The sequence below is a fragment of the Poecilia reticulata genome, linkage group LG12 (assembly GCF_000633615.1).
Source record: "Poecilia reticulata strain Guanapo linkage group LG12, Guppy_female_1.0+MT, whole genome shotgun sequence".
NCBI classification, from domain to species: domain Eukaryota; kingdom Metazoa; phylum Chordata; class Actinopteri; order Cyprinodontiformes; family Poeciliidae; genus Poecilia; species Poecilia reticulata.
The window spans coordinates 16,905,392-16,923,633 of NC_024342.1; the positions used below are offsets into that span (position 1 = coordinate 16,905,392).

The following is an 18,242-nucleotide window of genomic DNA, read 5'->3' on the forward strand; positions in this document are numbered from 1 at the left end:
ATTTTGAAGCCACTACCTCTAAATATGTGGATGACGCATACATATTTGGAAGTGTATATTTGAGAAAACATCTTGTAATTCTGACCCAACTTGTTTAATAAAAACATTTCTGCAAAAGGTCAGAAAGAGCCCAGCCTGGCGAGCAGTAAGGCATGATGACATACAACATCTGGGGTCATGTGGGAAACAGCATGGAGTCGTACATCCAGAACCAGTGGGACCCTGGTGTGGCATATTCCAGGTTTTGGCTGGCAGCACACAGAAGGTCAGCTCAATCAGATGCAGGAAAAAAAAAAGTAGGAAAAAAAAGACCAGAACAAGGCTGAGCAACTGGCGTTTTGTTATTCAAATTAGGGATTTCAGATGAGTGGAGGAGAGAGATTTTTATGAGCTGTTTGTGCTTTGCGCACACAAGCTGCAAGAGAAAAGGCAAATTTGTCGTTCCCATATCAAATGCTGTATCATTTCTAATTGAAGTGAACATGTAAAGGCAGGTTATATGTGGTGACCCTTTGCTGTAAGTTCCCCAACATAAATACTCACTTTTCCAGCGAGAACTGACTCACGTGTGAGACACAATCTACTGTCCTTCTCTGCCCTGAGCGTTGAATGAGTGTCTGTTTTACTCGGCAATACACAGACACACACCTGCATGCAGGCAAACACACTGCGCCTGGTCCGTACCCCAGGGCAAAAGAGGGATGTGATGAGGAAATCCCTGTCCGTTGATATCTTCCTCTGATAACTACGTGTGAAGGTCATTTGTCCCCCGCCTTGGCAAGACTCTCGATAAATCAGAGCAGAAATTGGCATGAAGGGTATTCGTGGAGGCAGCAGGTGCCTCTAGTTCTCTGACTTCCATCATCTTCTCCCTGTTGCCAGAGGCTTCAAGACAAGAGTACGATAAATAATGACACAGCTGGACAATTTCATCTGTTACTGTACACATGGAGAGAAGATACCACAGGATGTTTATAATTTTGATGTTTATCAATTCATACAATATGCAGTATGTTAGCTGCAAATCTACAAATACCTGAAGAAAACAGTAGCAATAAAATCGCTTTTATTTATTTATCTTTTTCAAAAAACAGTGGTCAAATTAAAGGGCCAATTATTTTTCCACTAAGCAAGCAGAAATCCCTATAAAATACACTCAAATTCTAAAATGACAAAAGGCAAAAAGGTTCAGGGGTTAATTGCAATGCATTGTACATCTAGTCTATCATAAGGTTGTAGAATCGTGATGTTGCATAATATCAATGAAAGGGAATCAAACATGTTTAATGCACTACAACCAATTATATGAATAAAGCTTAATCTAAACATCTTAACATTATAATTTTCAAATATCAAAAAGGAGATTTGCTGATTATAACATGTAACAGGACTGAAAAACAAAAACTGACAAATAGGTCTGCTCTCTTTTCCTCTTAAGACTTTAGAACCTACATCCAATAAGAATCTTTTTGTTCAACATTGGCTCATTAAACTATTATTTATCAATACAAAACTCAAATTAAGAAAATACATTGCAAATTTGCTGGAAAATCCTATAATTATAATGTAAACATTAATATAAATTAAAGGCAACAGTATGGCGCTAAATACATGGAAATGTTTTACAGCTTTACCTCTTTTGTCTTTGTTGCATGCAGTTCCCAGGCAACAGGCACTCTTGGCGAGAAATTTGTAGCAAATATTGATGTAACTGAGTCAAAATTTTCTTATGCCCAAAATGATCCAAACATACAGTTTCCTGCCAAATCCAATAATTCTGGTATGTTAGCCAGCATTTTGTTTAAATGCAAAACAACTATTGACAGATTTTTGCTTGATCAGGATATTTCTTTTTCAAGTTATGTCATTCCTAATGAGGTAACTTGGACAATACACATTAGGATTTCAAAACAATTTGGTCCCATCTCTAAAATGTATTTCACATAATCAAAAGTTTTTTGAATTCTAATTTCACATGTCACTTTTTAATAGAAATACTTTTTTTATTAAATTGAATAAAGACAAAAATGCATGGCTCACTAAACACAAATCTTAAATTAACTTTATATTTGGCATCTGCACTGTGACTCTTCCATGTTGTTTCCTCAAGAAAAAAAAAACTGTTTAAAACCAGACTGCATCTAAATCATTATTTTTACATTCTCATGCAAATTGCAGTTGTATTTTGCTTGTGTATGCACCTGTGCACATTTCTGCAGGTTTTTTGTGTGTTTCACTCCGAGCTTGCATGTAGGCGTGTGTGTGTGTGTGTGTGTGTATGTGTGTGTGTGAGGAACGTACTTATGAGAGCGGCAGGTTTGGCCCCCGAGGCGATGACAAAGCGATCAAACTCTATGTGTCACATATAAATTGCTTTGACCTTTTTTTTCTCTCTCTCTCTCTCAGACTCATGGCTCAATGGCAACAGGGGACATTTTACCCAACTGGAAAGAATGCTCGAGTCCGCAAAACATGAGGAAATGGCAAGCGTGGAAATTAACAGAGGTAAGTGTTTGTCCTCTACGGGGTCAAAGCAAGCCGATTTGTTCCCCTGTGTTTATGCTTTTCCAATTTCTCAGAAGACAGCCAAAAAAAATGCATATATCGAGCATTTATTTTAACACTATGTAACCCTGAAAGACAAACTGTTTTTGGTTTATTTTACACATTCTCTAAACATGGAAACACGGTTTCTCTCTGTATCACATTCTTGCTTTAACAAGCGCTAAGGTCAGCAGCATTAATTCATTTGGAGAAGAGGTGCCTACTTGTGTAACGTTTACCATTTATACCTCTTAAACCCATTAGGTGGAGTGGCCATTTTGTGTTGGAGCCCCTGCTTGTCACGCTCTTGACCACTTTAACAATTTTCAGTATCTAATGGCTGCATAAATGAACCTGTTGTCTAAGGTGACCATCTGGCCAGAAGTCATGTATATAAATGGACCTTAAGACACTCGACTTCTGTAGCTATCAGCCTTGATTACTCTCTTGGCCTAATACAATATTCATGCATTAGGGGAGGCGTGCATCACTTTCTTCCTCCTCCACATGCTGGGGTCGGTAATTGAAATTTCTGAACTGCAGCATGTTTAATAATGGAATTAATTTCCCATGCAATGTGTATGTGATTGACCGTGCAAAGGGAGCAGGCTCTATTTTCTGAGAGGAGGCAGTAACAGGCTGTGAACCATATTGTCAGATTTACAAGTTTTGCACAGCTTAAGATGATACTTGTTATGATCATTTATAACTTTGTTATATTGATTAGCCACCACACTCAGGACTTTTCACAAGTTTGGAAAAAAACCACGCATCTTTCAGATAGAGACACAGCTTCTAATGGTCAAGAGAAGAACAAACATGAATTAAAATCAAGAAAAGATAAAGGGGAGGGACAGGTCTTTGAAAAGAAAAAGCTACAACTTCCCTGTCCTTGAGGAAAGTTAATGAAGAAACAAACTGATGTAGAAAGAAAAGTCCAAGTGACCAACTGTAATGGTTAGAGAACAAAGTAGTTCAAAGGTATATGGTTTTGTTTCACAGTTTACAGAGTTGAATCCTCTTTATGTAAACTTCCACGACATCATAGATTTTCCATCTGATTTTCCATTCTGCTTCCTGCTGCTAAAAGCGGGTTAATGCAGTGCATTAATAGTCCTGGGATGGCTGGTGGTCCAACAATAATTTAATTAAAATCCACTAAGACCTCTGTAATGGTTTGACTTCTAAATTCCATTGCAATAAGTGTAAATAATTACAAACTCATAGGAGTTTCTTTTTTATATAAATACAAAGTATGTCACATGTATTTACATGCATCACCTTGCTACTAGAGGGTCAATTTTTGCTTTCCGAACTGCTTCAATTCTACGTGAGCTAGATTCAAAAAGGTTTCTGAAACATTACTCTGAGATTTTGGTCCACACTGACATGACAGAATCACACAGTTGCCTCAGATCTTTCAGCTGCACATTCATGATGTACATCTGCTATTCCCCCCACATCCTAAAAGTGCTATGTTGCATGGAGATTTGGTGTACTGTGGAGACCGCTGAAGAATAAAACTATTTTTCAGGCCATTTAATATAAAACTGGGAGATGGTTTCAATTCAAAATCTCAGAAAATTAGCAGTTTCTGAAACACTCAAACAGGTCACGTAAATTCATTTTTGTGCTTCATTTTTGCAAAGAAGACCAAAAAAAAAAACATGACTACTTTTCAAAGATCACACGCAAAGCAATATTTCTGGTGTGACCTCCTCCATGTCCTCAGCAAACAGGTCACAGCAACTCAACTCAGGGATTTTAGCATGCATGCAATATACAGAACTTATTCAAGGAGCAATTAAGAAGTGAAAAAGAAACTACTGTTTTGGAATAATGGCTTCATCTTCTCTAAGCAGCCTTTCAGCTCAGCTTCACGTTGGTACACGGCTTGCTTCACAGTGGGCGACACCTTCTTACCAGCTGCACAGGTGTGCCCCAAACATTTAAAAGAAATGGTTTAAATGAACCTATCAGAAGCTTGCAAAGCCATGACATCATCTACGTTTTCCCAAATTGTTTCAAAGCAAAGTGATGTTAGCATATATGTGAACTTCTGACTTTCTTCAAGGAAATCTCTCCCAAACTCTCTCTCCAATCTTTTTCTGCCATTCAGCAAATATGAATAACTTTGACAATCAGTAATTTGGTAAACAAACTTACCGACAGAAAACGTTTAGTTTGATTGATGTCAGACATTGACAGGAAAAGATAGTGCGTCTTTTTATACAGTGCATGTAAGCATCTTGATTCAACTGTATTCCCCTTTTAAAATGCTCTCATGAAAGCACTTTAGGACAAAATGACACAAACAACATGAGACACTTTTCCTTTTCATGCTGATGAAACTATTGATTTGTGGGATGCTGTGTAAAAGCCGCTTAAACTGACAAATCGTTTCATTTCTGAATGAAATCCACAGCAACGTCACCCGTTGCAGCATTGACAGTCCACTCACTCCCCACAGGCCACGGCATTAAAATTCAGCGCTGTTGTTTGCCTTTGTGAGAGGCCTTTATTATTAAAGTGCCCTCACCTGCTAACACACTACGGGCCGTAAACAACATGAGTGATGTGCCGAACACTGCAGCCGAACATACATTTATTAAATTACACTTTTCAGCCGCGCATCAACTTTCTCCTTTGATTCATCTCCTTTAATGAGTTTGCTGATGTAGACTGGCACGCTGTAATGAAAAGGTAAAGACAAGCAAGCAGGAAAGCCATAAATAAGTCTCAGAGCATGAGGAATAATGACAGGAGTTTAATGTCCAATTAGATTAAAAGGCTCCCTGACACAAAAGCAGGATGCTGAGTGCACTGCTCAATGAGCCTGTGAGCGACATTGATTAACGCTAAACGGATCTATTACTCCCATGCATGGTGCTGATCAACAGCTCTACCTGCCACTTCTCTAACACTACAAATGTGTGCACAGTTGTACCCATGTGAGGCGATGGTTCTCGCTTGAATGGCACGCCAGGTGAGCATTCTTTTACCAGTCAGCCAATTAACATGCAAGGAATTATCTAAGATTTTAAGGCAGGCTAAATTGGAGTGTTGTCCTATAGCAAGCGTATTCTTACCAGCAAGCAGAGAAAACCTACTCCACTGACTGTACATGCAATAAAAAGTAATAGAAAACTTGTTAAAGGTTATATTTTAATATTTGATGCTAGTTTACCCCCCTTTCTAAAGTCGCCCTGGGAAACTGCCCACATTCCTCAGACCAAAAGTCAGCGCTGCCAACGCGTTTGCGGCCAGATCTGTCTTTGTGTAAAGTGGGTTACAGATTAACAGAACCACAACCAGCATTTCCCAGAGACAAAGATAATTTTGAGCTTCGCTCATTTTTTTTCTTTCTTATTAAACTCAACCCAAACAAGAGGCATGCCAGGGAATGAAAGTTTGCTCAGTATTAGGTCTGATACGCCTTTCATACACAGGAGAGATTTCTCCTCACGAAGCAGATAGCTTTCCGCATTATTGGCTTCAGCTGAAAAAACAAGATAGTCTGTCAGTCATCATATTTGTTTTCAGACACTTGGCAGCCTCAGCTTGCATTTTCCATTTGAGATGAATATGAGAAGGAGGTTGTGGAGGTGTTCCCATCTGCTTTACTGTAGGAGGAGGAAACTTTCACTAGTTATGGCTCCTCATTATTCTCCTGCCGTAGCCTGGGTTCACCAAGTTACAGTACGTTACTCTTCGAAGGAGAGATGGTGAAGGATATCCAGCTGTTTAAAAGAATGTCAGAACTTCTGACATCAAGGGCAACAAAAAGCGGTTTGTATTATCATAATCTTTCTCTGTTGGTTTCCAACCTTATTACCCGACCGCCTCCGTTCTTCCACTATCAGTAGATATTTCTGCCCAGAAGGAATGGCATTTTCATAACTGGAAAAATTAGGATGTAGTTATATTTATTAATGTAGAACACTGTGTACGGTCTGCAACACACTTATGTGTGGCATAAAGCAGTTCTAGAACATATCTTCATATCAACATATGGTGCTGGCATATCAAGCTGATGGGGAACTTTTCTACAGAAGGAATAGACAGGCGGATCAGAGTTGATGGGAAGATGGAGAGAGATGAATGGAAATTTCTTCAAGAAACTAGAGCAGAGTTTTACTTTCTAGTGGAGCAGTGGTCAAATCATAATAACCTGAGCTACACTGGAAGGGTGTAGATCAAAACATAGCTAAAATGGCAAACCAAACTCTAGGCATTTCTAGAAAATTATCTTCATCTGACTTTCTACATTCAGTCTGATTTCTTCAGCCTGAATGGTTGTTGTTTGCCAAAAAATAAAATAAGAAAAAAGGTGAAAATTAGAAAGAAAAAAAAAAAACGCACCCGGCACTCACAGACTAGGTTACAGCTTCAAAGTGCTAGTTTCTTTCTCCATTCCAAGTTATTTTATGTAAAACGCAGAAGTGATTTGCATTAGATGCGTTTGTCAGGAGATACTAATCTGAATCTCCTTGAAAAGATTGTGCTTCCTGCAGTATCGAAAGTAATTCTTCAGTTATTTTCTGCTGTAAAACAAAAGATCACACTGTTTAATTTAAGAATTAAACAGCTTAAAACAGAAAGAACTGGCAACCTGGCATGAATGTTACAGTAAGTCTGTTGTGTCTCAGTGCAAGTTGCACAATGTTTATGCAAAAAAAACAACTGTTTATCAACTATCCAAGTTAGAGAGACTCGTTAGAAGGTATTGTGTACTCAAATTTATATTCTCCATGTGTTACTGCCAAATATGACACAATATCAAATGCCCGATATGGTATTTCATTACTTAAAATGACCGCTGTCACATATTCACACCCTGTAAATACCACTTTCACATAAACTACAAGTCAAAATCAATTTTGACTTGTAGTTTGTTCTCTTCTTCTACATTTTTAACCAAGTTCACAGATCAGCTAAATGCTACCTATAAAGACTCGATTCAGGAAGGAACCAGGCACAGGTACTCGGGAGTAATTTCAACTGGAAAGAAAAATAAAGAGTGTACTTAGTTAATCCAGTTAAAACACTGTGAGATGGCTCATTCCAGGAAAAAGACACAGCTACACACAGAAACAGTGAGACAAGAGCATATGCCATGGGAAAGAAAAGCATATTATACCAACTTCATAATTAGCTAAATCAATGTTGATGGTTTCATTGAGGTAAAAGACTTAACACAGAAGCACTGACCCAGGTGCACTTTCCATGAAAAGCAGAGTGAACAGGCCACAGTCTGCAGTAACGCTGAATTTTAGCACTGTTTATTCTGCCAGTACGTTGTTTGTAATAGCTGTAATCAATTATTTATGACAACTGACTTCAAAAAAGACATGGTTCGTTCACTGTCATCACTTAAATTGGTTGGTTATTATCTTGCTCATTTTTCGTCTTTCATAGTCAGTGGCTTAAATAGGATTTATCTCAGCACATTTTCTCAGATGATAAACTTTGTATTGAAAAAAAAAGTTATTTATGAGCACTGTCCAACCAATTATTCTAAGGGAAAGAGACACCCCAGAGCCTTATAATGCTGCAGAAGTTTGTCACAATTCACCTTACCAAGCACATTTTGCAGACATGCATGCCCACCTTTATAATGCATATTGCGTTGGACGTCAATGATCTGTGGTTTAAAATAAATATGGTTCCTTCTCATTCAGAACATCTAACAAAAATACTCAGTCCCTGCAGTTTAATGAGCTCTCAGAGATACATGGTTTCCAAGGCCACACTTCTCAGCTTGAGGAAACGATATATTGAGCAATGTGGGGAAAAAATGTATAATAATTCTGTCCAGGGAGTGTGGAAAATAGTGCAGTAGCAGCACTGCTGTTGCAGGAAAACCATTCAGGTAGACTTTTTTTTCCCCCCTTACAGGCTTTAATCAATTTGTCTTTTCACCCTTCATAAGCACCTCACCCAGCCAATGTTATTGCTTAATTTATTTCTTGGCAGTGGATAAAATCACATACACACACCCACACATTACTATATCTGGAGCTTCACTTCCACCCCCTCATAGAATACAAAGTCCTTATCACCAAGACAACCTCACTGCATAAAGTTTCCTTCTGCTCCTTAAGACGGCATCTATTTTGTCTTTGTTTGAGGAAAATACCACAATTAATCATTTCAGATATCTATGTATAAAGATATATGCCATATACATACAGTATGTAGGATTGATATCTACAGTGACTTGTAGAGGTATGCATACACCTTGAACCACTCCACATGTTGCCACATTGCAAGTGTTTTATTGTTATTTTATACGACAAACCAAAATAGCACAGGATTGTGAAGATGAAGGAAATTGTTCAATGTTATAAAAATCTGAAAAGTGAAGCATGCGTTTGTATTCAGTCTCCTTTAACTGTCGAATCCCTAAAGAATACTAATGGCAACTAATTTCCTTTCAAAGTAATCTAGTAACTATTAAATCTAAGTGTAATTACAGCTGCTATATGGGCGACCAAGACCTTTGCTAGAGAACATTAGTGAAAAAACACCAACATAAAAATCAAGTAACACACTAGAGAACTCAGAGACAACGTTGTGAAGAAATACAAATCTTGGCGAGGTTACAAACCGTACACCAAGCTTTAAATATCACACTAAAATGCTACTGTATTCTCACTAATTCATCATTTTATAATAGAGTATGGCTCCACTCCAAATTTACTAAGATAGTCCACCAAAACCGACAGGCCAGGCAAGGAGAGGAGATGTTTTTTTTGTTTTTTTAGGTATAACAAGGAACATGATTAATGTGGAGGAGCTGCAGAGATTCAACACGGAGGTACGAGAGTCTGTCACCCAGACAAACATTAACCTGATCTACAGGTGCTATTGCATAACAAAAGGGCTGAACACTAAAAAAGATGCAAAATACCCAGAATACATTCTGTTCCAGCTTCCTCAGGAAGGAGATACCAGACAGTTATAACCAACACGACCCATTTGAAAAACACTTTCAATAATTATGCTGAACAGTCTCGGAAGCTGACACACCGTGTGCAATATTCTCATTATGTTCCAATGTGCACATATTCTTGTTTTTCCCCCCTATACTGTATTCTTCCTGTTACTTTACATTTGGTTATTTAATATGTAGTTGACTCATATTTGACTCAGCCAAACTAAGTCAAACTTAATCCATCTGTTATTTCATGTGAATATTAAGATCAAGATCTCCATCTACCTCATCGCACTCTACCAATCCAACTTCCACAAAAAAACAAACAGAAGAATCGCATTTTTGAAAGAAACTCAAATAACCTCCTGCTTACAATTTACCACAAACAATATATAAAAGACAACAAACATTGAAGAAGGTGTTCTGGTCAGATGAGACCAATTTTTTTATTTTTTTTGCCTTGCATGCAAAAGGCTGAAAACTAATACATGATCACACAATCCCCATTGTGAAACATGGTGATGGCAGCATTATTTTGTTGGGGTCCTACTATCAATATGTTAAAACAGCCTTATCAAAGTACTGCTGAAAATTGATGGCCAGAGATACTCTAAGATGTAATCTGACTGATCTTAACCCTTGTGCGTGCGAATACTGAGGCAAACGTAGAGGACCGTGGCAAATTACACAAATTTTACGTGTGTGGGGTCGGTTGGATCCCATTTGTAAACACAACGGTTAAGGTCTGTTGCTAAGAAGAATGGGCAAGCAATGTGCCATTGCTAAGAAATTGGCACATTTCAGTCTGTAAATGTGCAAAGCTGTTAGAGAAAGTTTTACAAATCCGGTAAAAACATTTGAAATTTATTCATATAAAACCTTTTGGAAAAATCCTTTTTCATTCCACGTTACGAATCTGTATCGTTTTGTAAAAGTGTGGTGCATAAAATCCATATAAAAACAAATTAAAATATGTTGCTATGACGTGGTAGAATGTAAAGAAGTTCTGAGGGTATAACTACTTTCACAAAGGCACTTTATTATCTTGCATCACAACATAGTTGTTCTATAGTAAGGTGTAACATGAGGTTTACCATACAATAAACCGTCAGCAGTTAAGAGAGAATTGTCTTTGTGGGGCAATAAAATCACAAGTTACAAAAACTTAATTAACTAGGTGAGCCTTGGGGGATCTTGCAAAATGCCTCCCCAAGCAACAGCAGAAAGCACGAATGACCTCCAGCTACCACAGACCTGCTTACTGATACAGAAAATGTGATTGCTTTTCATATTCCAGTGAATTTCCAACATTTCCCATTTCACCTCAGGACACACAGATGTCTCAGAACGCACCAGAGTAGGTAGAACAGAGGGGGCGTGTGTGTGCGCGAGAGTGGGCGTTATTAGCTAAATGAATTTTAATAAACATCCCTTAAAAAATAATGAAACGTAAGACAATGTGAAAGACGAGATTAAAAGCTTGTTGAAGTATGGAAGACAGATAATAGGATACAGTGGTGAAACAGATGAGTTTAAGGAGGTGTGCGGAACTGCATGTTCAATTTATATGTAAATCAATCCACCTAATGGGATGACCTCGGCCAGGTGTGACAAGATAGGAAAACGATCCCACCCAAACGTATTTTAAAAGTTTGAAACCTCACGAGCTTTACCCGGAGCATGTTGTCACCCGTGTTATAATAACCCATTAGAGAACAGGCTAATGAGGTGATTTATTTGAGCTACCGCGGTAGTTCTCGCGACACGCATCCCTGCCTCAGCCTATAGGTGAGTTCACCTAGCATCGGCAGCAGGTTGGCCTTGTCCACCCGTGTGCATACGAGTGTAAGCTGGATCGATAGGTGACAAACACACCGCCGCTAAGGCATTGCTCCCGCTCACCTTTTCTGCTCTGTGGTTGTGTGAAACAAAGATAATATATGTCTGTCACACTGACCCTCCTTGTTAGAGCGACAGCCAAGGATAATCAGGAGAGAACAAATGATGTGCTGCAAACCCCCTGCTGTGTGACTTTTGACCGTACGGGAATCTTGTCTACCTGACAACTGTCACAGTATAGATAAAAAGTGGTCTCTGCACTCGGTATACATCTCTGCAGTTTCTTTAACTGAAGAATTTTGTCCTTTTTTTTTTAAAGAAGAAGAAATAGTAGTCATGTGGGTGTGCTTTGCTGAGGAATTGTCAGTACAGTCCCTCTGTCTATCAGTCACTAATGGTGTGGAGCAGTGGGAGACTAGGACACCTGCATCTGCTGCCTGATAATGAATATGATGAAGATGGATAATACTTTTACCCCATCTGAAAACCACGTTCTCAGCAAGAGAGTGATTACGGCAGTAATTGGCATCCACGGTGGCTGCCACTAGACTCCAGAGATACTTATGAGGTTGTCGTGGCTAAAATGTTGATAACATTTACATTGTTCATACTAAAACAGGAGGTCCAAACTAATAAATCACCAGTGTGACTTTTACACAGATCTTAGTTAGTTTGCTTTTGTGTAAAAAAAAAACTTTAAAAAAAAAAAAAAAAAAAGCAGAAAATTTCAGGTGTTGTCAAACTAGGTCAGTAATTTATTTTGTAGACCTCAGCAATATATGACCTGATTAAAATGTCTGTTCTTTGGAAGAGGTGAATAAGTAAATTCAGATCTGATTTCTCAAAGCTAAAGAAGTTAAAAAGTTAAAGATTAAAAGACTGTTGAGCCAGGGGACAGTGTGAATGACCCTCAGATGCAGCGTTCTGCACCAACACATTCCCTAGTGCAGGTCGAACCTGGAATTCGGTCATCCTGGCAGCTGGCAGCAGTGCCAGGACCTGCAAAAGGTCCTGGCACTGAGGAGGGGGAACCCCAAAATAGACCCTAATGTGTTGCACAGGGATAAGCAATATAGCAGAGATCCAGAGAGACCAATGAAGGGGAAGGCACCATGTACTCCCACCCTGTCCGGTATCCCACAGGAGAACCAATGGAGTGGGATCTGCCATAATCCAGCTGAGTACCCATAGCTGGACAGGAATGTCCCTAAGGACCATCCAGGAGCCCACCACTCCACATCTTGGCCCCAGCTCCCAGACGGACTCCCCTCTCGCATGCCAGCATGCCATGAAGAGTCATTCATCTGCATCAGGTGTGCTGATGAGTAGGATCTCTTCTTCAAACCTTTCCATAACTTTTTCCCTGAAATATTTTTCCTTCTACAAAAAGTTATAATCATGTAATCATATAATCATCATAATCACACAAGTGGCTTGCATCGACTAATGATGTGATTTCTAAAGTCAGTTGGTTAAATTTATTTTGGGGTATCACAGTAAGAGTGACTGAATGTAAAACACCTGACACACTTTTTAGACCCATTTGTGAGACCATGAAATAATTTTCCTCTGTTTCACAAGAATGTGCTGCTTGGAATTGCACTATAGATAAAATCCAAATAAAATACAGTGACATTTGTAATTGTAATGTGAGGGATGTGAAGACTTTTCAAAGGCACTCTACAGCTGTACATGAAGAACAGTCGTGAGAACTGACCCGGTCATTCATCTTTTCCCTTTCTGTCCATGCTAACATCCAGACGAAGATGAGTATGAAAGAGATTGGCTTCCATCTCCATCCATCAATCTAAGCTGACTTCTCTAATCATCTTTGCAGCGAAGGATGAAAGAAAAGAAATGACAGCAGGGAACAGAGGGGTCTACATCCTCTCCTTCAGGCTCCGTCTCCCGTCTCTTCCTGCTGTTTTTCGTCCCCCTCCCCACAGGATGACTCTAATAAAAGAACGCCGATACAACAGCCCACACGTTTAGAGGGTATAGGCCACAGGCTTGTTTTAATTTGAGCACACATTCAGGGTTTTAAGCCTGAGGGGCCCGGGAGCCGTAAGCTACTTCTTTCATGCTCAGATGTTATTAGCGCGCGCCTCTGGAATCACATGAGTGATGATGAGGCCCGGGGGCTCGTACACACACACGCTGCCCAATCAGCGGTGACACTTCCAAAAATTTCAATGAGGACACAATGAGTGAAAAGAAACTTGGACGACGTTAGATGTGGATCGTGAATGAAAAGGGATTTATTTTAAGTAACTGAAATCCAATTAAATTTGTGTTACTCAGCCATGACAAGATGTGGCTCAGAGACAAAGATTAATCCTCCTCTCTATTAAAACGTTGATGCAGAAGAAGTAAAACCTCTTCATGTGGTTACATCAGAACTGACCCTCTAAACGCAACAAGGAGACATTTTATTTGCAGAAGATCAACCTATTTAATGTCTTGCATTTGAGCCAGTTCCTGCAAAACTTTTATACCGCTTACTGTAATGTCCCTTAGGAAGTCTGGTCGAGCTGATGTGCGGGTAGACGGATGCTCCATGCCGTCAGGACACCTGGATGGGCCAGACATAGAGGAATGTGTCATTAGACCCTTGCCTGCAGCCCCCGTCAGATACCACCCCAACATTCGTCTTCATTAAATAAGGTTGTTTTCAGAACAGATGGTTAACAGTAACCCTCTTCTTTGCACCTTTCTTCTGCTGTAGGGCACTGCCTAGAGGACACCCAGCAACCCCTGGAGAGCGCTGGAAAAAATTTACCAGCAAGGGCAAAGTAATGCAACTTGGTAACGACCATCAGGGGAGCTTCATAAATCTCCCTTTGAAGTATGTTTCAAAATAAAATAATGAAGGAGGAAGACTGTTTTTTTCCTCTTTTTTTTTTTTAAAGAATATTCAATATGTTGCACCTAGCTCTCTACAATGCATTTTAGACTCCTGTAAGCTAAAGAGAGTAGGAAAATATGCTGTCAGGAAAACTTGCTCATGCTTTTCACATAACTGGCCTCTGTGGTCAGATAGCATAAAAGTGTTACTTTTTTTGGCTTACGTCGTTAAACACAATGTGAGGCAGAAAACTTCCACTCCTCATTGTGAAACATGGTGGTGGCAGCAACATGCTATGGAGATTGCTTTTCTGAAGCACAGAGAAGCTGGTCAGTTTGCAGAGAGATTGACAAACGAAATAAAAAAAACTGCAATTTTGGAAGAAAGCTTGTTTGAAGCTGCAAAAGGCTAATCTGGGATTGAGGTTCATCTATAAGCAGGACAGTGACAATGGACATACTGGAACATAATTAGATCCAAGTATATTCATGGGTTAGAATGGCTGAAAGCTCAAACGTAAATCCAAATGAGACTTAAAAATTGATTCACAGATGCTCTACTCTCTGACTGAGTTCAATAAATTTCTCAAACAAGAGTGGACTATAATTTTCAGTTTCTACATGTCCAAAACTATTAGACGTAACCCAAAAACTGCATGTAATGAAAAATACATGCTGCACTTTTCAGATTCTATTTGCAAAAAGAAAATGAAATACATGCCCTTTTCCTTCACCTTCACCTGCAAGCAGTGCAAAGTCTGTCTAGTGTGGCATCTTACAAAATATCACTTTTAAACTGAAGACAAAACAACATGATTGATTCAGTTGTTTAGAGTAGACTTTTAATACATTCTTATATACATTCTAACACCATATGTGAATATTAATATCCTCAGAGTAAGTATGAGAGGGGCTGCAGGCTAATAGCAGCCATTATGATGAGGAATGATACCAATAAATTGATATCTCCAACACTTGCCAGTGTACTCTCTACTTCTGCAGTTAAAAGGATTGACTCAGCCTTCACTAACCTTGTGTTTAACTTGAACTGTCATTAGCAAATCAAAAGTAGATTAATTAATCACAGGTCCACAGTGTTGTGCATTAACTTAAGTGACCATTGTAATATAACTTAAAGAGAAATCACCCACGATTTCTCTTCCTGACACCAGAATGAGTGCTTTGCTGCTTCCAGGAGTGCCGGGCTGTGTCATCAAGAGGAAGAAAATGGATTCTCTAAGTGGGGGAGAGTCTATTACTGCATTAATTCTGCTACAAATGGAGCTATTCACTAATGGTTCATGCTTAAATCTTATCTTATCCTTTTTCAGGTCTTCTCATCCCCCTCCCTTATTAGATTCTAATCATGTTGCTTCTACCTTTTCTAGGCATTTTTTTTTCCATTCAAAGTTTTGGCCACTTTGACCATTGTGTAGAAGCTATTGTTGCTCTGTTTCCAGCTCAAACACTTTAGCATCTTGATAGACTCTGACTCATTGCAAAACGAAAAAAGGTGACAAATGACTGCGTAACAGTACCATCCTTCCTAATAAGTAAAATATTTGCTATTATCATATAAAGCCACGGTAGCAGTATCATATCTGTCTTTACTAGCTTTGTTCTTTGACCTTTAGTTCTTGTCTTTCTTTGGGGGGTTTTTCTCTGTGTCAGATCATTTGGGTTGGCAGTGCTGTAATGACTACAGCACTGCCAACCCATTAGCGTGCTGATAGTAGCCCCTGCTGGCAGAACGGGGAACTGTACCCACAGATCTGAACCACGACAGTGCCGTGCAAAAGTATCCCTTGACAGTTTAATTTTATTGGGATTTTTTTTATGTGATAGTCCAACACAATGCATTGCAGGACTATGGAATGGAATAAAACTTAAACGAACTGTTGTGCAAGGCACAGCAGCACAATCTCAGTCCGCATAAACTGCAATCAAATCTGCCCAATGAAGCAGCTACTTGGCTCACGGTAAATGAGGGAGCTGCAGATCCACAGCTTAGGAGGAGAGTGAATCTGGTGACAAGTCAACAATTAGTGATCCACTACGTAAATGCGATCTATATGGATGAGTAGGAAGGTTGTTGAGCTGTGTAACAAAAAGCAAAAGTATTCCCTGCTGCGTTTTGCCTCAAGCTATGCAAGGTGGGCGAACATGAAAAACAAGGTTTTCAATAGATGAGACTAAATTTGAATTGCATGTAAAACACTGACTTCACACCCACTGTGAGAAATGGTGGTGGCAGCATCATTCTTTGACAATACTTTTCTTTTACTTTTTTTTTTTTATTGGGACATCAAAGCTGCTCTACAAGAGGATGATTGTAGCTAAATACAGGGCACTCCAGGAGAAACCACATAGTGGAGCTGGTTACTGTGATGCTTATATTTTAAATATCCAATTGTTTATTTTCATGTAGATACACGCAGAGCAGTTAAATAACCGTACTTCAATGTGTTTATTTTGTTTACGTGGAATGTGTAATCCCACGTAAACAAGGTGTGTCTTCCATTACACTGACTGGCCTCATTTTAGCATTCCCTTTGTGAAAAAGGCAAAAAGTAATTGTTAACGTTTCACTATTTCAATAGATGGTTGTATTAAATGCAGTAACATAAGATTAAACTGCTTTAGGGGACAAAAACATGAATGTTCACAGTTTCTTGAAAGGACTCACCGCTGTCTCTTTCAATCACCTAACAGGTGTGCGCAGACAAAAACTTTCCCCAGGAGTTTGTACACAATTAATTTGTTCCTATGCAGCACAATAACAAGATGCGCATTAAGGGGTGTTTTAGCAAAATGGCGATTCATATGTTAATTTAGGGATAATTATGGGATTAAATTTCAATATTTTTAGTTTGTAAATAATGTACAGTTTTGTTTGCTCCACATTTAATGTAAGTATTGTGGCATTTTCCGTCATGTATTCAAATTTAGATCCACTTGTAGTTAAGCGTGCTGTCATCCTTTGTTCATGTTGGTTTGGTGTAGCACTGCTGCTAAAATTTAAATATAAGAAATGATCCGACGAGTATCTATATTTCAAATGAGTACTTTTTATATTTGAGAAAATACATTAAAGTACTGAAACCCAAAAGTAATCCATGCATCTCATCTGCTGAGCAACCCATTATATTCAATCAGAGTCTTGTGGTGAGAACTCAGTGTTTGGTTCATGTTTTAGGCATGTCTTTCTATTGTCTGACAAAATTAAGGTTCATCATTATTATAGTTAGTGAGCCAGTTTCCTTTCTCTGATACCTTCCCTCTGTCTGTATACATGCTGGTTTCCATGCCATCCTGGAACACAATCCACAGACAAACACTTCAGCAACGAGCTAGAAGGATCCTAACAATACCTCATGTGCAGTGTTGAAGAAAGAGGAGGAGGGGGAGAGCTTCAGCACTGGAACCAGACAAATTGATCAAAAACAGATTACAGGGTTTGATAGCAACAATGTGGAGTAAAATGAAGAGTAAAACATAAAAATCCAATCAGCTCATCATGATCTGAAAGGTCATTAAAGGATGGGCTCAATTTGGGTTGTAACGCAGCATGTTATGAGCTTCAATAATTACACAGACTGAATTTAGGTTGCATTTTCAGAACAAGGCACACGGCGTTTTACAAAAGTTCAAAACGTAACGAAGATGCCGTTTAAGTTTTGGGCTAAAATCTGCCCTTACAGATTTTAACTATTGTTGTCACACTTAGTTGTTTCACATCAGATTTTAACAACAGACACACGGCAACTTACGACAAAATTCAGTTTTCAAATTATTGTTTCATTTCTCAACGGCACCTGTCCAAGCCAACTTGCCCCAATGTGAAAAAGTAGCTGCTGAAGATCCTCCCTCCTGGCCAGATACTTGAAGCCAGAGGATTTGCATGTTGCTAAAAACAAAGATTATCTCTAGCTGCCAGCAGGACACTGAAACACAAAACTCCCATCCCTGGCTGTCCCCTTCAAAATACAAAGCTTTCAAATGTAAAAGTTGTTATAGAAATGGCTCTGCAGCTCTTACCACACCGATAAATGTCAAGAATTTCTAGTCCGACCTATAT

At 39.0% G+C, this 18,242-nt stretch overlaps 1 protein-coding gene across 1 annotated transcript in view; it reads left to right on the forward strand.

Annotated features, from left to right (window-relative positions):
- The first annotated feature begins 2,410 nt into the window (after window positions 1-2,410).
- Window positions 2,411-18,242, forward strand: part of glis3 (GLIS family zinc finger 3) — a 35,127-nt gene continuing 19,295 nt past the window's right edge. Inside the window, exon 1 of the mRNA XM_008424255.1 lies at window positions 2,411-2,505. The gene's annotated coding sequence lies outside the window, so the exon portion shown is untranslated. The remainder of the gene's footprint in view (window positions 2,506-18,242) is intronic.